At 41.7% G+C, this 22,516-nt stretch overlaps 1 protein-coding gene across 2 annotated transcripts in view; it reads right to left on the reverse strand.

Moving 5' to 3' along the window:
- The window catches only part of LOC126278462 (CD151 antigen-like), a 1,693,623-nt gene that overhangs the window by 46,021 nt on the left and 1,625,086 nt on the right, over positions 1 to 22,516 (reverse strand). The gene's annotated exons all lie outside the window — the stretch shown is intronic.

Below are 22,516 nucleotides of genomic sequence, written 5' to 3' on the forward strand. Positions count from 1 at the left end.
ATGATGCTGAGAGAATTAGATTAGGAAATGAGACACTTAAAGTAGTAAAGGAGTTTTGCTATTTGGGGAGCAAAATAACTGATGATGGTCGAACTAGAGAGGATATAAAATGTAGACTGGCAATGGCAAGGAAAGCGTTTCTGAAGAAGAGAAATTTGTTAACATCGAGTATAGATTTAAGTGTCAGGAGATCATTTTTGAAAGTATTTGTATGGAGTGTAGCCATGTATGGAAGTGAAACATGGACGATAAATAGTTTGGACAAGAAGAGAATAGCTTTCGAAATGTGGTGCTACATAATAATGCTGAAGATTAGATGGGTAGATCACATAACTAATGAGGAAATATTGAATAGGATTGGGGAGCAGAGAAGTTTGTGGCACAACTTGACCAGAAGAAGGGATCGGTTAGTAGGACATGTTCTGAGGCATCAAGGGATCACCAATTTAGTATTGGAGGGCAGCGTGGGGGGTAAAAATCGTAGAGGGAGACCAAGAGATGTATACACTAAGCAGATTCAGAAGGATGTAGGTTGCAGTAGGTACTGGGAGATGAAGCTTGCACAGGATAGAGTAGCATGAAGAGCTGCATCAAACTAGTCTCAGGACCGAAGACCACAACAACAACAACAACAACAACAGATAGTTCATATTTGTTGTTCCGCCTCAGTTGCACATTTTCAAATAGATAACGTGTTTCTATCGTTCTGAATCATCTCCAGATGATTTACATCAGCAATCCGCCTTGTCTACACAAACCCACATATCAGGGTACCCTGATATATAGTTCTGAGTGGATAAAACGGGTTGCTGATACAACTACATAGATCTAAGTATGTTGATATTTGATTGTGAGTGGACTAAACTAGTTGCTAAAGCGACTAATAGAATCTGAGCCCTCTGATATGGGGTTCTGAGTAGACGAGATGGGTTACTGATGCAACTAATTAGATTTTAAGATCATCTGTAGTGATGGAAAAATGTAATATAATTAAAAATGTGCAACTGAAATGGAACAATAAATGAGAATTACATTAATATTTTGGATGGCTGGTAGACAGGTTTGTGGAAAAAATGATGGGCTCAAGTATCGATGCTGTCACATTTACATACATTCAAACAAATTTAAAATGCAGCGGAAAACCTCCTTAAGGTTAATACTAATATAAAGTAAAATACTGGTAGCCTTCATGAACACTTAATTCCATTATTAAACAAACATTGAACTTCTATGTGTGATATTACATTCCTTAAACTGATGTGGAGGATTCCTTTTAATAAGATATTGGCAGACTCGAAGAGTTACTTCGGAATGAATTGATGCTGTAGCAGGTCACATAGGTCTGCTGTATTTTTCATTTTCGTGAATGTCAACGAGATTAAAGTTGGAAAAAGTGCAAAAACATGTACGATGTCAGTTGCGAGTGTGAGTGTCTTTCCTTAGTTGTTTATGAAATAAATTGTCTGCTATGTAGTCATGCTAAGATTTATGTATACTTACATTGCACACAGTGACAATAACCTTATAGTAGAGAAATGTACTTTGGGACCCGAGACCTGGAATCGACTAGGACCATTAAATTCCGACATTGACGAAATCCACCTTTTTTGGTGGAATGATTGAATGGGGGCTCAGACTTCATCTTTATCGACCGCAAAGCATAGGATATTGGCACAGGTTGTTACATTTTCTATGCCTATCGATGTCATACAGGCGTAGGGGCATGTGGTCAACACACCGGTCTGCCGTGCGTTTTGCGGACTTCCCAGACCCTGGGGCCGCTACTGCTCGCTCGAGTGGCTCCTCAGTTGTCAGCACGAGGCTGATTGCACCTCGTTCCAGTCCTCCACCAAGAAAAAAATATTTGGCAGTACTAGGAATTGAATCCGGGGCCTCCACATGGCAGCCATCTACACTAACCACTTAGCTACGTAGGCGGACGTTTTATTGTATAAGTCAATAAAAAAGTTTTTTAGTTGGATAAAAGATCAGTCTCAAGGTTTACTGGGCACTGAATTCGTTTTTGACCTTAGCTTTTTCTCACAGATTGAGACTTCATTGTAAATTAGAAAATTACAAACGCATTTAATTGTAAAATAATCAAATTTATTAGTCAGTGTGGACAAAGGGTTCATTGGTGCACACTAATAAAAACAGCTCTTTAATACTCAAGTAATATGTGTCTCTTGACATTAATTTCTTTTCTGTCTCCTCCTTGAAGCTCCTAATAGAGCTTTCTCTCCTGTGACTCCCCTATTGTATGTCTCCGTTAAATTACCAACTGTAGTGATCTATCATATTTGTATTTTAGCACTGTTCCTCACTGATATCATGTAGTAGTAGTAGTAGTAGTAGTAGTAGTAGTAGTAGTAGTCGATTTGTTCATTCGTAGATCTATTTTTACAAGGATATAGGACCTGTCAAAATATTTAAAAATTTAGACCAATTTAAAATAAGCTAATTCGTATAGATATATATTTAAAGACTTGTAGTTGGAGACTCCTGGTATACAATACTTCTTTTTACAGATAACTTATTAAATAATGTAATGCCACATGGTTCACTCATATCTCACTATCAGTCACTGCACACACCATACGCACATTGTTTCATAATACTTCACTCACTACACGCACGCACACACACACACACACACACACACACACACACACTGGTGATCTCTGGGACATTTTCTGTACCGCAACTTCCCATTTGCTATAATGAAAAACTGAGACAGTATCCCTCCATAATGAGTGAGATGGTGAGCTCAGAAAGAGGAAGAGGTGTTAGTATTGTGCGATGCATAGCTTGGGGAGGGGGGGGGGGGGGAGTATTTGTAGCAAGGAAAAAAAGAAGGAAAAAAACATTACGTGAAGGTGTTATGTGGAATGTTGGATATTTTATAATCATTATTATTATTTATTTGTATAAACTTCTTTATCTAACCCTTACTCTGTTTTAGCTAAGTAAGCCTTCAACGCATAAAATGTATTGCATGAAAAGTACTTTTTAGCTACCTTTTTAAATAAGTGTATTTTTGCAATTTCTTTGATCTCTTTTGGTAATTTTTTGTACAGTTTTATTCATTGGTAGAAGATGCTGTTTTGAGTTTTATGTTTATTTTCTCTTGGTAAATGTAAGTTGAGTTTATCTCTTATTGAATGGTCATGGACAGAGCTGTTTGTGCAGTTATTACCAATGTTATTTTTGATGTGTACAACTGACCGGTAAATGTATTCACATGGAGCAGTTAAAATCCCAAGTGTTCTGAACAGATCTTTACAATGAGCTCGAATAGTATTTTTGGTTAATATTCTTATGGTTATTTTCTGGAGTTTGAAAATTGTGTTTATATTTTGTGCATTTGTTCCCAAAAAAAAAAGAATGTCAAAGCTAAGAATTGAGTGTACATAAGAATAACGTCATTGAAAGACACTGCATGTTACACGCTGATGATAGGATTCTAAGGGCATAACCAGCCGATGACATTCTGTTTGCAGGTACCTTTGTGTGTTCACACCACTTCAACAAATTTTCAGAACAAAACTCAAGCCTGTGACGTTTCATTTCCTGACCGTGCCTGTATGGTCGTCCTGTTCGCTATTGTGAATGCCAGGTGCAGTTTCCCGTGACCAGGTGAACGGGGCTTTGCTCATCCTGAGGATGGTAGTGCGGTAGTGTGGGCACACTAGCTTGATTTGCAGAGCATGTTGTTTTCTCGCAGCGGCAGTGGTTACCAGTATCTAGCGAAGGTAAACTCTTTGGAGTATGTGGCATCCTGGCAGGTTGCAGCGACTTCTAGAGAAGTTCTCGTAGCGGACGCAGAAATTGGCCCTGGAACTGATTACATTCTGATCTTGCGTGAGACTGGCTGAAAGGCCAGAATATTGAAACAGTTTTACGTAGCGGCTAGGAGCTCGCGAAATCCAGATATCGGCCTACGGGTTGCGAGCTATGCGGTGTGAGTAGTGTTTTATCGCCATTCCGGGATTCGTGACCAAAAACATTGGTTTTCCAGTACGGCAAACCTACGAGGAGTCGAAGGTGCGCTTCTGTCAAAGTAGACATATCTCTCGAATGGGCATTGCGCTCTGCGAATGGTGTCAATATTAAGCTGGAATTGTCACGTGATCTCGAGTCGACGCTTAGGGCAATTCACATTGACCGCCACGTCACCTCAAAACATTCCGCAATGCGTTTCAAATAGCGGCATTCACACAGGTCGTCAACAGTTCGTCGCGTTACGTCACGTCGAAGTTTTGCGGTGTCGTCGTCTGCTAACAATGTAAGTTAAGTTGTTTACGCCACCCTCACTTGTGTTATAGTTCTACATTTTGTGCTTTTGTTTCTTCGTATTTTATTATTATGCTTTTTTTCGTGCAAAACGCGAATTTTCCACGACGACTGGGATATTTTTTCCACCGTGTGTTCTTACAAAAGCGAGGTCATACATTGGAAAGCGAATAATTATTTAGGTTTTACAATAACAGGACAGAGATGACGCCCACAATGCATGTAAATAAGAACATCAGTAGACGAAGCAACTTCCATTACATAACGTTTTAAATGAAAAGGTCAGCTTTAATGAAGAATAAAAATACAGTAGTTTGTAACGTATTAGTTACATAATAAAGAAAATGAGTGAGCTTCTATTTATTCGTTTATAGGTATTGTTTGACGTGGGTATGTGTCCGTTAGATAATAAATGTCGATGTTTTGAAATGTCGTTTCTCTTCTCAGAACTTTACCAAACAAAACGCTAAGAGAGAACATAGGCGATGAAGTTGGCTTTGGTGATTAATAACCTTTGTCGTTGCTAGTTCCTGAATTCCAGTAGTGTACTCTGACATTTTGTATCTCAGATGGCGACTCAAAACCCCACTCCCGGCGTTCTGCACTGTGCTAAACGAACTGACGTGACGGACAGTGTACATACACGCTGACGTAGCGGTGCTGTGCCGTGATGCGCGTTCATTTTGCTGATCCAAGCTAAGAGCGCAGTTTATTCCTGGTAAGAAATGCAAATTGTTATGGTGTCTATAAATCGCCTATCCTACGAAGGAAATCTGTCTGTTATAGCGATATGACGTCTTTCAACATTTATCGGTAGTATTGCGAACAAAACTATTCTATCCCGAGATGATGTGACCACGGTGGCAATGAATGTTAACAGAAAATCAATATAGCGCTTATGAATGCTCTATTGTTCCTGTGCGGCTTTGCAACCCCGCTGAAAGTCTTTTCAGGTTTCATAGGCGGAACGATTTCAGCACCAAAGGGTGGAGCGTTTAGCTAGTTAGAGGCAGATTTGAAGGAACAAAGCAGACTTGGAGAGGTTTATTTGGAGACAGCAAACTCATTTGCTTTACGTGAAAATTGAAGCATGCTGTTTCGGGTGTGACTTTCTTCCTACTGGCTATGAACTGTGTCCTCGGAGTCTTTCGCTTCGGCGTGTCTGCATAAAATCTCGGTGGTTTTCCCCTCGACGATGATGGCGGAGATGTTCATCGAAAGCTCGACAGTTTTGTTAGAATTGACGCGGCTTCAAGACTGAGAAGACTTTATTGTGACTGTAAACCGTTTTCCGGATTCGTTTTTGTGGAGATTGTCGGCGGAAGTAGTAAGGGTGATCGTATCTCAGAATCTTCCTGGGAGTAGTTGGAGAACTATAGGGTTTTATTTAACTGAGGACTAGGGGAGGCTTAACCGTGTCTGGCTGGTCAAAAGGAGGCTGGCGACCCTTATTTAGACTGTTTCAATATTCTAAGACTGCAGTGGTTTAATTGCAGTCCGCATTAGACGTTTTAGAGGTAATCTACTTAGCGGTAGGTTACGTTACATGGCTTGTCTCGCACGCAGCACGTTGTTTTTAACAGTGCGTCGCTTCTGGCAATGGCTGCTACTCCAACTCGACGAGACGCCATGGAAGCTCGGAGGACGTAGGAAAGAAACGTTTCAAGGTGCCTGTTCCAAAAGTGAGCCATGGAACTCATTAAACTGCCTAACTCGCTGAAATTTTCCCTCATGATAGCAACAAAAGAAATGTAACACAGATCATTCTTGCTGCCTAATAACTTAGTAACAAACTTCGTGAATAACACCAAAGTCACACTCTCACTCACAATGAGTTTTGATTCAGTTTTGCAATCAAACATAAACTTTCGAATATGAGGTCTTAACACTTACAAAAATGCCTTCTTTCAATTACGTTTCTTACCTCTCAGAGATACTGGAGACATCTCCATCCTCCGATAACATTTTCATAAATTATCTGTAAATAAACTTTAAGCAAGTCAGCGAATACTGCACAATATGTGTAAAACGAAGCAATGACCTATAAATAGAGAGATACGTGGTTGGATAAGATTCCAAAGTGGTGCAAAGACTGGTAACGTGCTTTTAGTGTTAAGAAATATAAAAGTTCGCCGTTCAGCAAAGGCAAGAACCTGGTATTCCAAGACTACTAAATGGAGCAATTCCATGGTACCGCTGTGGTGGGTGTTCAGTTTTATTTCTCTGCCGTTACGCTATGAATCTACAAACAAGACTGCTATCCAAACGCTCGTAGGATACATCCTAGAGTATTGTACAACTTCTGCGTCTCACCCATAACAGGACTAACAGGGAATACTGTACTTAGACAAAACCAGGATACTGCGAATGGTCAATTTTTGTTTGAACCGCAGAAGAGTGCCCTCGAATGCCGAAAAACCGGAATTGGCATACGTTTAAAGCAAGACGTCAATAGTCCTACAAATGCTTCAAGAAACAGCACTAAGCGATAAATCTGGGAGTAAACTACAGCTCGCTACGTGTCGTTCCAGTATGGACTGCGAAGATATGATTAGACTACGCATAGTTAGAGCACGTACAAAAACAATTAAGCCATCTTTCGTCCCGCGCTTCATACTAGAATGTAACGGAACAACACCTAATAGTCTGCACTTATCTAGGCCCTTTGTGTCGTATGTCATATAAAGACATTATATATTATGCCATGAGACCAAGACGCTGCTGTATTTGAATATATTACAATAGGTCTATTTCGGCATGACTGCCATTTTCAAATTACATCAGCAGATCTTGCATCCATTTGGGACTGAATGTCTCAATTGTTGTCACAGTACTGTATAAGTTTGCTCCGTTGATGTTGGTGGGCTACTGTAGGTGTTAAACTTTCACTGGGGCAGTTATTCTTGACAATGTCGAATTGGGTTGAATGATAACCAAACGAAATCGCTGATTCAACTGTCAATACTGTTGTCAAGCAACACCGTTTTGAAATAACCTTCCGCAACTCGACACCTTCACAGGTAACTGCTGCAGGAGAAGTTAAATACCAACATCAACAGAGCAAACTTACACAGTACTGTGACAGCAACTCAGACATCGATGTCATATGGATATCAAGACAACCTGATATAATCTGAAGATGGCAACACGCCAAAATAGGCCTTTTGTAATAAATAATATAATGAACACAAGTGTCTCGGTCTCATAGCATACTATTAACTTCGAACAATGGGGAAGTTACCGCTACCATGCATTTTACAGTGCTTTGCAGAGTACAGATGTAGATATACATAAGAAATTTCAGTGAAGTTAAATAGCTGTGTCTAAAACAAGCGCGTACAATACGACCACTGCATATTAAAACATAAATACTATATGATCATTATAAATGCCAGCAAATGCGTTTTTAAAAATATCGGTTGTTAATTATAAGCAAATGGAGGTTGATACGGCTTTTTTATCACCTTACTAGCTGAGTACCCGTGGTCTAGGGGCAGCGTCTTTGATTCATAATCAAAACGTCTTCGATCCCCGCCACTGTCTAAATTTTGATAAATAATCAGCATTGGCGGCCGAAGACTTCCGGCATAAGAAGTCAGCCTCATTCTGCCAACGGCCTTGTCAAAGAGGGCGAAGGAGCGGATAGAGGTTCAGGGCACTCTCTTGTCCTAGGGGTGGGAAATTGCCCCTAAAGGCGGAAGAATCAGCAATGATCAACGATATGAGGATGCAGAAGGCAATGGAAACCACTGCATTAAAGACACGTAATGTGTATCCACAGGACATGTGGCCTGTAGTTGAAGAAGTGTCATGATGATCTCTCCAGTGGCAAAAGATTCCGGAGTAGTCCCCCATCCGGATCTCTGGGAGGGGACTGCCAAGGGGAGGTTACCATGAGAAAAAGACTGAATAATCAACGAAAGGATGACGTTCTACCAGTCGGGGTGTGGAATGTCAGAAGTTTGAACGTGGTAGGGAAACTAGAAAATCTGAAAAGGGAAATGCAAAGGCCCAATCTAGATGTAGTAGGGGTCAGTGCAGTGAAGTGGAAGGAAGACAAGGATTTTTGGTCAGATGAGTATCGGGTAATATCAACAGCAGCAGAAAATGGTATAATAGGTGTAGGATTCGTTATGAATAGGAAGGTAGGGCAGAGGGTGTGTTACTGTGAACAGTTCAGTGACCGGGTTGTTCTAATCAGAATCGACAGCAAACCAACACCGACAACGATAGTTCAGGTATACATACCGGCGTCACAAGCTGAAGATGAACAGATAGAGAAAGTGTGTGAGGATATTGAAAGGGTAATGCAGTATGTAAAGGGGGACGAAAATCTAATAGTCATGGGCGACTGGAATGCAGTTGTAGGGGAAGGAGTAGAAGAAAAGGTTACAGGAGAATATGGGCTTGGGACAAGGAATGAAAGAGGAGAAAGACTAATTGAGTTCTGTAACAAGTTTCAGCTAGTAATAGCAAATACCCTGTTCAAGAATCACAAGAGGAGGAGGTATACTAGGAAAAGGCCGGGAGATACTGGAAGATTTCAATTACATTACATCATGGTCAGACAGAGATTCCGGAATCAGATACTGGATTGTAAGGCGTACCCAGGAGCAGATATAGACTCAGATCACAATATAGTAGTGATGAAGAGTAGGCTGAAGTTCAAGACATTAATCAGGAAGAATCAATACGCAAAGAAGTGGGATACGGAATTTCTAAGGAATGACGAGATACGTTTGAAGTTCTCTAACGCTGTAGATACAGCAATAAGGAATAGCGCAGTAGGCAGTACAGTTGAAGAGGAATGGACATCTCTAAAAAGGGCCATCACATAAGTTGGGAAGGAAAACATAGGTACAAAGAAGGTAGCTGCGAAGAAACCATGGGTAACAGAAGAAATACTTCAGTTGATTGATGAAAGGAGGAAGTAAAAACATGTTCCGGGAAAAGCAGGAATACAGAAATACAAGTCGCTGAGGAATAAAATAAATAGGAAGTGCAGGGAAGCTAAGACGAAATTGCTGCAGGAAAAATGTGAAGACATCTAAAAAGATACGATTGTCGGAAGGACAGACTCAGCATACAGGAAAGTCAAAACAACCTTTGGTGACATTAAAAGCAACGGTGGTAACATTAAGAGTGCGACGGGAATTCCACTGTTAAATGCAGAGGAGAGAGCAGATAGATGGAAAGAATACATTGAAAGCCTCTATGAGGGTGAAGATTTGTCTGATGTGGTAGAAGAAGAAACAGGAGTCGATTTAGAAGAGATAGGGGATCCAGTATTAGAATCGGAATTTAAAAGAGCTTTGGAGGACTTACGGTCAAATAAGGCAGAAGGGATAGATAACATTCTATCAGAATTTCTAAAATCATTATGGGAAGTGGCAACAAAACGACTATTCCCGTTGGTGTGTAGAATATGAGTCTGGCGACATACCATCTGACTTTCGGAAAAGCATCATCCACACAATTCCGAAGACAGCAAGAGCTGACAAGTGCGAGAATTATCGCATAATCAGCTTAACAGCTCATGCATCGAAGTTGCTTACAAGAATAATATACAGAAGAATGGAAAAGAAAATTGAGAATGCGCTAGGTGACGATCAGTTTGGCTTTAGGAAAAGTAAAGGCACGAGAGAGGCAATTCTGACGTTACGGCGAATAATGGAAGCAAGGCTAAAGAAAAATCAAGACACGTTCATAGGATTTGTCGACCTGGAAAAAGCTTTCGAAAATATAAAATGGGGCAAGCTGTTCGAGATACTGAAAAAAGTTGGGGTAAGCTATAGGGAGAGACGGGTCATATACAATATGTACAACAACCAAGAGGGAATAATAAGAGTGGACGATCAAGAACGAAGTACTCGTATTAAGAAGGGTGTAAGACAAGGCTATAGCCTTTCGCCCCTACTCTTCAATCTGTACATCGAGGAAGCAATGATGGAAATAAAAGAAAGGTTCAGGAGTGGAATTAAAATACAAGGTGATATCAATGATACGTTTCGCTCATGACATTGCTATCCTGAGTGAAAGTAAAGAAGAATTAAATGATGTGCTGAACGGAATCAACAGTCTAATGAGTACACAGTATAGTTTGAGAGTAAATCGGAGAAAGACGAAGGTAATAAGTAGTAGAAATGAGAACAGCGAGAAACTTAACATCAGGATTGATGGTCACGAAGTCAATGAAGTTAAGGAATTCTGCTACCTAGGCAGTAAAATAACCAATGACGGACAGAGCAAGGAGGACAACAAAAGCAGACTCGGTATGGCAAAGAAGGCATTTCTGGCCAAGAGAAGTCTACTAATATCAAATACCAGCCTGAGTTTGAGGAAGAAATTTCTGAGGATGTACGTCTGGAGTACAGCATTGTATGGCAGTGAAACATGGACTGTGGGAAAACCGGAACGGAAGAGAATCGAAGCATTTGAGATGTGGTGCTATAGACGAATGTTGAAAATTAGGTGGACTGATAAGGTAAGGAATGAGGAGGTTCTACGCAGAATCGAAGAGGAAAGGAATATGTAGAAAACACTGATAAGGAGAAGGGACAGGATGATAGGACATCTGCTAAGACATGAGGGAATGACCGCCATGGTACTAGAGGGAACTGTAGAGGGCAAAAACTGTAGAGGAAAACAGAGATTGGAATACGTCAAGCAAATAATTGAGGACGTAGGTTGCAAGTGCTACTCTGAGATGAAGAGGTTAGCACAGGAAAGGAATTCGTGGCGGTCCGCATCAAACCAGTCAGTAGAATGATGAAAAAAAAAAAAGAAAAAGAAAAAACCGCTAATGAGCAGGTACATATTCCATCTGGTTAATCCACTTCCCCCAAATTCCTCTCTCTCTATCTCCTCCTCGCCATTCTCCCTGTCCACCTTCATTTCCCTCCTCTTTCCGTCTAAATCACCCTCCTCCTTTCTCAGTCCATGTCCTCCGCCCACTTTCTCTGTACACTTCCTGCTCCCCTATCTGGTTCCATCTCCACCTTCGCTCCTTTCGTCCATCTCCTCCTTTTTCCTTCTCTCCCCACTTCATCACCCTCTCCCCATAGAATTCATTTCCAAATATTAAGTAAAGGTCAGGTTAATATGTAGGAGAATAAGAGTGGAGAAACTTCAGGATAAGTAAATCAGGCACAAGTACATAACAGTGATCTCAGAAAGGTACCAGTTAGTTGAATGTAGTCAATTACAGTCATTGGAATAGGAATGGACAAGGTACAGGGACACAGTACTAGAAGTGGGTAAAGAATGTCTTGGAACAGTAGTGTGTAAAGGTAGGATGAAGCAAACAGCTTGGTGGAATGACACAGTCAAGGCAGCCTGTAAAAGGAAAAAGAAGGCGTATCAAAAATGGCTACATACTAGAACTCAGGTAGACAGAGAAAGTTATGTTGAAGAAAGAAGGCCTCTTAGAGGTTGTCAGGACCAGATCTTTAGCTTACGGAAAATAATGGAGAAGTGTTATGGGTGGAGCAGGGAATTGTATCTATGCTTTATAGATCTAAAAAAGGCATATGACCGGATTCCTAGGAGGAAGTGATTGTCTGTTCTACGAGATTATGGAACAGGAGGCAAACTTTGCAAGCAATTAAAGGTCTTTACATAGATAGTCAGGCAGCAGTTAGAGTTGACGGCAAATTGAATGAATGGTTCAGAGTAGCTTCAGGGGTAAGACAAGGCTGCCACCTGTCTCCACTGTTGTTCATATTATTTATGGATCATATGTTTAAAACAGTAGACTGGCTGGGTGAGATTAAGATACGTGAAAGCAAAATAAGCAGTCTCACATATGCAGATGACTTAGTTGTGATGGCAGATTCGATTGAAAGTTTGCAAAGTAATATTACAGAGCTAGATCAGAAATGTAAGGACTATGGTATGAAGATTAGCATCTCCAAAACGAAAGTAATTTCAGTGGGAAAGAGATATAAACAGATTGAGTGCCATATACGAGGAACAAAGTTAGAACGGGTGGACGGTTTCAAGTACTTAGGATGCATATTCTCACAGGATGGCAACATAGTGAAAGAACTGTAAGCGAGGTGTAGCAAAGCTAATGCAGTGAGCGCTCAGCTACGATCTACTCTCTTCTGCAAGAATGAAGTCAGTACCAAGACTAAGTTATCTGTGCACCGTTCAATCTTTTGACCAACTTTGTCGTATGGGAGTAAAAGCTGGGTGGATTCAGGTTACCTTATCAACGAGGTTGAGGCTACGGATATGAAAGTAGCTAGAATGATTGCTGGTACTAGTAAATGGGAACAATGGCAGGAGGGTGTCCGTAATGAGGAAATCAAAGAAAAACTGGGAATGAACTCTATAGATGTAGTAGTTAGGGCGAACAGGCTTAGATGGTGGGGTCATGTTACACGCATGGGAGAAGCAAGATTACCCAAGAAACTCATGGCCTCATCAGTAGAGGGTAGGAGGAGTCGGGGTAGATCAAGGAGAAGGTACCTGGATTCGGTTAAGAATGATTTTGAAGTAATATGTTTAACATTAGAAGAGGCACCAACGTTAGCACTGAATAGGGGATCAGGGAGGAATTTTATAAGGGGGACTATGCTCCAGACTGAACGCTGAAAGGCATAATCAGTCTTAAATGATAATGATGATGATGAAGATGATATTAGGTAAGATGCCTACCAAGTTTTGAAATCGATCCATTAGTTCAGGAGGAGCTTTTTGCCCTCAACTTTTCCAAAGTACGCACATGTGACATGTATTTAACATAAACTCCTGGAAATTGAAATAAGAACACCGTGAATTCATTGTCCCAGGAAGGGGAAACTTTATTGACACATTCCTGGGGTCAGATACATACCGCGTGAGACGACGCTTCATCCAGTCCCAAACATGCTCAATGGGGGACAGATCCGGAGATCTTGCTGGCCAGGATAGTTGACTTACACCTTCTAGAGCACGTTGGGTGGCACGGGATAAATGCGGACGTGCATTGTCCTGTTGGAACAGCAAGTTCCCTTGCCGGTCTAGGAATGGTAGAACGATGGGTTCGATGATGGTTTGGATGTACCGTGCACTATTCAGTGTCCCCTCGACGATCACCAGAGGTGTACGGCCAGTGTAGGAGATCGCTCCCCACACCATGATGCCGGGTGTTGGTCCTGTGTGCCTCGGTCGAATGCAGTCCTGATTGTGGCGCTCACCTGCACGGCGCCAAACACGCATACGACCATCATTGGCACCAAGGCAGAAGCGACTCTCATCGGTGAAGACGACTCGTCCCTCCATTCACGCCTGTCGCGATACCACTGGAGGCGGGCTGCACGATGTTGGGGCGTGAGCGGAAGACGGCCTAACGGTGTGCGGGACCTAGCCCAGCTTCATGGAGACGGTTGCGAATGGTCCTCGCCGATACCCCAGGGGCAACAGTGTCCCTAATTTGCTGGGAAGTGGCGGTGCGGTCCCCTACGGCACTGCGTAGGATCCTACGGTCTTGGCGTGCATCCGTGCGTCGCTGCGGTCCGGTCCCAGGTCGACGGGCACGTGCACCTTCCGCCGACCACTGGCGACAACATCGATGTACTGTGGAGACCTCACGCCCCACGTGTTGAGCAATTCGGCGGTACGTCCACCCGGCCTCCCGCATGTCCACTATACGCCCTCGCTCAAAGTCCGTCAACTGCACATATGGTTCACGTCCACGCTGTCGCGGCATGCTACCAGTGTTAAAGACTGCGATGGAGCTCCGTATGCCACGGCAAACTGGCTGACACTGACGGTGGCGGTGCACAAATGCTGCGCAGCTAGCGCCATTCGACGGCCAACACCGCGGTTCCTGGTGTGTCCGCTGTGCCGTGCGTGTGATCATTGCTTGTACAGCCCTCTCGCAGTGTCCGGAGCAAGTATGGTGGGTCTGACACACCGGTGTCAATGTGTTCTTTTTTCCATTTCCAGGAGTGTATTTCACACACATCTGTACACATATTTTCTCTGTATCTATAGCGAATTTCACACTGAAGTTTCATTATCATACACCTCAATCTTTTTGACGTCACAGCTACTGAACAATGTCTCGCACAAAGATATAATTTTTCTGGAACTTTCAGTAGTATGTTTTGAAACTGTCGGCTACGTTTCTTGCGAATAGCGTTAGTAGTGAAGATGTAATAAATTAAAATGCCACGCACGACACGACATCTTTTCACGCATCTCAGTGTTTACGACGTCATATATCCTGATCTATGGGTCATACTGTGATATAATTTTGTAGGTACATTCAGCGTCGTACGTGGATACTGTCTGCAAAATGTGTTACTAATGCATTTAGTAATATAGACGTAATAAATTTAAATGCCATGCAGGATGAGGCAATTTTTCACGTATCTCGTTTTTATGACATCATATCATCTTAGCTGTGATGGGTAGGTGGTTCTTGTCTCCAGAACATTGTTGCTGACTGTAAGGGATATGAGTACCAAGTTCCATTAGAATCAGTTCTGTGGTTTAGGAGGAGATTTGTAACATACCAACATACACACATAATACTTATCGATTATGATTCAGCATATTAATAAAGCACAAGAAAAAGTGTCTAGATACCCATCGTTGAGCGGTGTTGGTAGCAGTAGAATAACAGCAACAATTGTCCCTAACACATTGTTTAGCAGTAGCAACGAAGTATCATTGTCATTCACCACTTTACTTTTTTAAATATCGCTTAGAAGCTGTTATATCTACAACAGAAAACTAAACCGGCTACCTCTTTTCAAGGTAATGTAAAAGCCTTGTACGATATGTTAGGTGGAGCAGAAATTCGTAGCGTTTTTGTTGAGTGTGTTGGTATTCCGGCTGCTATTGGTTTATTTATCGATTGTCATTTTTATTTCTAGTTCACAGTTGCTATTTCGATTTACATGTTGTCGTCTTTGTCAGTTGGAGATAGCGAGTAGAATTGTGGACATCACATAATAGGGTGACAAGCGGAGAAATCGGAACATTTCCGAGATGTTCTGCTTCTAGAGGGGTAACAGCAGCGGCAGTCAGGAAGACCTGCGCCGTATATGGAGATAAAGACATTGGACAGAGCACGGCAAGAGAAGGGTTTTCTTGTTTTGACATTAGTGACACTCCACGTTCACGAAGATCATTTAAAAGCATTAATCCACAACGATCCGAATAAGCGTAATCGAGAAGTGGCAAATGTAATTAATTGTGATCATTCCGCCATCGCGCGACACTTGCGTGCAATAGGGAAGGCTCAAAATTCGGGTGCACGTCTATTCGATGCTCTAAGCCAAAGTCATAAAATTCAGCGTGTGGCTGTATGTGCATATGTTTGCTCTTTATCAATTTTCTTGTGAACATCAATGATTTCTGTCCTGTATCATTACTGGTGACGAGAAATAAAAAAATAAAAATGAGAAGATAGGAAAAGAAAGAAATGATTGATCCCAAACAAAGCAGCAACTCCGCGTAGAAAGACCTGCGCACGTTCATAAAATATAATTTTTATATATCTGGTGGAACGGCGACTATGTGGTGAGCTACGAATTGCTTTCCCGAGGTGTAACCATCACTGCTGACATTTGTCAGTAAGTGAGACGTCTTACAGACGCAATCCACTATTAATGACCAGGAAGACTGCGAGAAGTAAAGATACTTCACAGTAAGGCCCACTCACATTTTCCTAGACCGACAAAAAACGCTATACAGGGGTTATGGTGGGCTGTCATTCTGTGCTTACATTTTCACCTGATCTTACGCCTTCAGATTTTCACATTTTCTGCTCTCTATCGACAAAATTCCAGAGAGCTTGCTTTTCTGATGAAAATTCGCTCCTACATGGCTCGACGAGTCCTTCGCCTCAGAACCACGTGACTTCTACTGTCACGGAACAGAAAAGGTACCCCAGCGTTGGCAGCCTGTTGTGAATAATGAACGAGAATGTATTATTGAGGATGAAAGTCTGTGTTATGTGTATCTTTGCGTTTATTACACTTACGGAAAAATGCTGCGAACTTATGCTTGAACCTAATATAAATTTAATATTATAAATACCTTGAAAAAAGTGACATTTTGTTGATGGAGATTACACAACTGACTGGTTGTCTTCCTTCAGCTCATTACATTATGAATTACAAAAGCATATCACAATCAAGTAGCCGCTTCGGCCAGCCAGTGGGAATTATCAGACTAAAAGCACCTGCTGCGCACAGGGAAATATTGCGCCCTTTGCTTTATTAACATACATAAATATTACGTCAAAGTGCTTTTAGTCTGATGATTACCGCCGGCTGGTTGAAAACGGTTACTGCATTGTGAAAAGCTTTTGTAATTGCTGTCGTTATAAAATAAAAATGGTAGATGTCAATCTTTATTTGTTCATAAGTGTTCCAAAAAAATTTGAGTTCCCTCTCTCGTAAGCTATGTAACTATTTTCTGTAGAAATTTTCTCAAATGCTACGCACATAAATTTCAGTGAAAATAGTAGTTCAACCTAAATTACTGCAGTGCCACCAACTCAAGGCTTCTACGTGTTGTCGGTTTCATTGCTATATTTGACTTTGTACACCTTTCCTTAAAAATTATTAATAGTAGGAGGAAACGTAAGATTCAGTCAGAAAAATATCTGGCGCCTAATAAACAATTACGTTTAATTTTATTGTTTTAGAAACATTTCATAAAATTTATAATGTTCAAGTTCAACCTCTACAGAAGCAAAAATTACAAAACTTATTCATTGATTGATAACTGGGAGCAACAAGAAAATACTGTGAAAAATACATTTAGTCTCAGTGAGTAGGTTTTGGAAAAAAGATACCTTACAGAAGCAAAACTGAAGGTTTCAGAAGTAAACTGTAAAAACTGAACGCACAAAATTTACTTTACGTTTAAGCAAACATTCTATATCCTAGTCTTTTGCTGGTGACTGCTTCTTGTCCCTTCTGCTCCTTTTTCTTCTTATTCTGCTCTCATTTCTTTCGGAGAACTTCCATACACACATGTTCAGAAAATTTTATTCACATGATATGAAGATTTTTGTAGAGATGCAGTGTACCAAAAACGACCTTACTTCCACATCTATTCCTCCCATAACTGATTTTGACGATACATAACAATCGTTGAAAGAAGTTTCATCTAAAACACCAATATATCGAGAAAGTTTGGAAAGTAGTTTGATTTTAGGACTCCATTCTCAGTACAACTGTCCTGAGTGATTCATCTGTCCTCTGAACTGTACATAATTCAGTATGCGGAAATAAGAGGTGTGACATTTAATCTCTAAAATGGCTCTGAGCACTATGGGACTTTACATCTTACGTCATCAGTCCCCTAGAACTTAGAACTACTTAAAACTAACTAACCTAAGTACATCACACACATCCATGCCCGAGGCAGGATTCGAAACTGCGAACGTAGCAGCTCCGCGGTTTCCGGACTGAAGCGCCTAGAACTGCCCGGCCACAGCGGCCGCCAAGAAACATTATACCGGAGGCTTCTGTACGCTGGGCACAGCTGTTCCTTATGTCTATGACGCGATTAATTAAACGTCCCTATAGCAACATATCTTCATACCTCTATAGACGACTATCCTTTTCGCCTACAGCTATTTGGGCTTCGCAGTTATAAGTTACCAAAAGCGCTGCCATCTGTTAGGGATTTCCTTAAGTTGACCCAAATGCAGGAATATATTGGTAGTAAAGCTTGATGCATCATGCGAAATTTTTTACGTACCTCAGTGCTTATGAACTCGTATCACCTGAACTATGTCTTGTACAATGACACATTTATGTAGGTACATTCATCGGAACTGGCGGCCGAAGACTTGTGGCATAAATCATTCTGCCAATGGCGTTGTCAAAGAGGGCGGATGATCGCACAGAGGTTCACCGAACTCTCCTGCCTTTCGAGTGGGAATCTGCCCCAAAAGGTGAAACAATAAGCAAAGATCAACGGCATGAGGGTACAGAAGGCAATTACAACCACTGTATTAAAGACACATAAAGTGTATCCAAGGACATGTGGCCTGTAACTGAAAAAGTGTCATGACCATCTCTCCTTTGGCAAAAGATTGCGGAGCAGTCCCCCATTCGGATCTCTGGGGGTAGACTACCAAGGGGGAGGTGATCATGAGAAAATGATTGAATAATCAAAGAAAGGATAACGTTCTATTAGTCGGGGCGTAGAATGTCATAAAACTGAATGTGGTAGAGAAGGTAGAAATTCTGAAAAGGGAAATTCAGTCTAGGTATTCTAGGGGTCTGGGAAGTCAAATGGAAAGAAGTCAAGGATTTCTGGTCGAATGAGTACAGGGTAATATCAACAGCACCGAAAGTGGTGTAACGTGAGTAAGATTTGTTATGAATAGAAGGTAGGGCAGGGAGTATGTTACTGTAAACAGTTCAGTGCTATGGTTGTTCTTATCAGAATCGACAGCAAACCAACACCGATAACGACAGTTCAGGTATACAAGCCGATGTCGAAAGCTGAAGATGAAGAGATAGAGAAAGTACATCAGGGTATTGAAAGGGTAATAAAGTACGTAAAGGGAGATGAAAATCTAATAGTCATGGGGGACTGGAATTCAATTGTGGGGGAAGGAGTAGAAGAACAGGTTACAGGAGAATATGGGCTTGGGACAAGGAATGAGAGAGGAGAAAGACTATTTGAGTTCGCTAATAAATTTCAGTTAATAGTAGCGAATACTTTGTTCAAGAATCAGAAGAGGAAGAGGTATACTTGAAAAAGGCCGGGTGTTACGGGAAGAATTCAGTTAGATTACATCACGATCAGACGGAGATTCCAAAGTCACATTCTGGATTGTAAGCGTACCCAGGAGCTGATATAGACTCAGATCACAATGTACTAGTGATGAAGAGTAGGCTGAAGAATGTGAGTTAGTCAGGAACAACCAATATGCAAAGAAGTGGGGTACGGAAGTACTATGGAATGACGAGGTACGCTTGAAGATCTCTAAGGCTGTAGATACAGCAATAAAGATTAGTACAGCAGGCAATACAGTTGAGGGGGAATGGACATCTCTGAAAAGGGCAATCACAAAAGCTGGAAAGAAAAACATGGGTACAAAGAAGGAAACTGCGAGTAAACCATGGATAACAGAAGAAATATTTCAGTTGATCGATGAAAGGCGGAAGTACAAAAATGCCCCGGAATACTCAGGAATACGGAAATACAAGTCGCTGAAATAAACAGGAGTTGGAGGTAAAGTATGACGAAATGGCTGCATGAAAAGTTTGAAAAAATCGAAAAAGAAATGATTGTCAGAAGGACTAACTCATCATACAGAAAAGTCAAATCAGCCTTCGCTGAAATTAAAAACAAGGGTGTTAACAGCAAGTGTGCGACGGTAATGCCATTGTTAAATGCAGACGAGAGAACAAATAGGTGGAAAGAGTACACTCAAGGCCTCTATGAGGGAGAAGATTTGTCTGATGCGATAAATGAAGAAACAGGTGTCGATTTAGAAGAGACAGGGGATCCAGTATTAGAATCAAAATTTAAGAGAGCTTTGGGGCACTTAAGATCAAATAAGGCAGAAGGAATAAATAACATTCCATCAGATTTTCTAAAATAATTGAGGGGTGTGCAACTAAAAGATTATTCACGTTGATGTGTAGAACGTAAGAGTCTGGCAATATACCGCCTGACTTTCGAAAAAATGTTATCCACACAATTCCGAAGACTGCAAGAGCTGACAAGTGCGAGAATTATCGTACAATCAGCTTAACTCCTCCTGCATCCAAGTTGGTGACAAGGACAATACACAGAAGAACGGAAAAGATAATTGACGATGTGTTACTTGACGATCAGTTTGGCTTTAGGAAAGTAAAGGCATAAGAGAGGCAATCCTGACCTTGCGTTTGATACTTGAAGCAAGTTAATATGACTTGTCGACCTACAAAAAGCGTCCTGACAGTGTAAAATGGTGGAAGATGTTCGAAATTCTGAGAAGAATAAAAGTAAGCTATAGGAAGAGCCGGGTAATATACAATATGTACAAGAATCAAGAAGGAATAGTATGAGTGGGCGACCAAGAACGAAATGATCGGATTAAACAGGGTGTCAGACAGGGATGTAGTCTTTCACCCCTACTGCTTAATCTGTACATCGAAGAAGCAATGCTTGAAATAGAAAAAAAGATTCAGGAACATGACATTGCTATCCTAAGCGGAAGTGAAGAAGAATTGCATGATCTGCTGAATGGAATGGACAGTCAAATGAGTACAGAATATGGATTGAGAGTTAATCGAAGAAAGACGAAAGTAATGAAAAGTAGCAGAAATGAGAACAGCAAGAAACTTGACATCAGGATTGATGATCATGAAGTAGATGAAGTTAAGGAATTCTGCTACCTAGGGAGCAAAATAACCAATGACGGACGGAGCAAGGAGGACGTCAAAGCAGACTAGCACTGGCAAAAAGGTCATTCCTGGCCAAGAGAAGTCTACTAGTATGTGACACAGGCCTTAATGTGAGCAATAAATTTCTGAGAATACACGTTTGGAGCACAGTATGGTAATGAAACATGGACTGTGGGACAACCGGAGCATAAGAGAACCGAAGCATTTGACATGTGGTGCTACAGAGCAATGTTGAAAATTAGGTGGACTGATAAGGTAATGAATTAAAAGGTTCTGCCCGGAATCAGAGAGGAAAGGAATATGTGGAAAACACTGACAAGGAGAGGGACAGAATGATAGGACACCTGTTAAGACATCAGGGAATGATTTGCATGGAGTTCCTTGCAGAGGGTGCTGTAGGGGGCAAAAACTATATAGGATGACAGAGATTGGAATACATTGAGCAGATAACTGAGAACGTAGGTTGCAAGTGCTGCTCTGAGATGAAGAGGTTAGCACGGGAGAGAAATTCATGGTGGGCCGCATCAAACCAGTTAGAAGACGGATGAATAAAAAAAAAGTGGATAGTGTCTGCAAAATATGATGCTACTAGAATCAGTAACAAATAAGTAAAAAATTTAAACATCATGCACAATGTGGACGTTTTTCACGCATCTCGGTGTTTATGACGTTACATCTCTTGAACTGTGTGTCGTACCATAATACACTTTTATAGCTGCATTCGGCAACATATGTGGATCGCGTGAAATTTATTGCGAATACAGTTAGAGCCACAGATGTAATACGCGGCAGTATTACACGCATCTGGTATTTATGACGCTACGTCTTCTGAACTATGATAGGCGAGTGGTTCTTAACCTCACAGCGATTGTTCCTTGACAGCAAGGGCTATGTCTACAAAGTCCGGTGAAAGCGGTGATGTAATTTAGGAGGAGGTGTGGAATACATACACACACATACACTACTGGCCATTATAACTGCTACACCAAGAAGATGACGTGCTACAGTCGCGAAATCTAACCGGCAGGAAGAAGATGCTGTGATAAGCAAATGATTAGCTTTTCAGAGCATTCACACAAAGTTTGCGCCGGTGGCGACACCTACAACATGCTGACATGAGGAAAGTTTGCAACCGATTTCTCTTACACAAACAGCAGTTGACCGGCGTTGCCTGGTGAAACGTTGTTGTGATGCCTCGTGTAAGGACGATAATTGCGTACCATCACGTTTCCGACTTCGATGAAGGTCGGATTGTAGCCTATCGGGATTTCGGTTTATCGTATCGCGACATTGATGCTCGCGTTGTTCGAGATCCAATGACTGTTAGCAGAATATGGAATCGGTGAATTCAGGAGGGTAATACGGAACGCTATGCTATATCCCAACGGCCTCGTATCGCTAGCAGTCGAGATGGCAGGCATGTTATTCGCATGGCTGTAACGGATCGTGCAGCCACGTCTCGATCCCTGAGTCAACAGATGGGGACGTTTGCAAGACAACAACCATCTGCACGAACAGTTCGACGACGTTTGCAGCAGCGTGGACTATCACCTCGGAGACCGTGGCTGCGGTTACCCTTGACACTGCATCACAGACAGGAGCGCCTGCGATGGTGCACTCGACGACGAACCTGGGTGTACGAATGGCAAAACTTCATTTTTTCGGATGAATCCAGGTTCTCTTTACAGCGTCATGATGGTCGCATCCGTGTTCGGCGACATCGCGGTGAACACACATTGGAAGCGTGTATTCGTCATCGCCATACTGGCGTATCACCCGCCATGATGGTATGGGGTGATATTGGTTACGCGTCTCGGTCACCTCTTGTTCGCACTGACGGCATTTTGAACAGTGGACGTTAC

This window comes from Schistocerca gregaria, chromosome 6 (assembly GCF_023897955.1).
Source record: "Schistocerca gregaria isolate iqSchGreg1 chromosome 6, iqSchGreg1.2, whole genome shotgun sequence".
Lineage (NCBI taxonomy): Eukaryota > Metazoa > Arthropoda > Insecta > Orthoptera > Acrididae > Schistocerca > Schistocerca gregaria.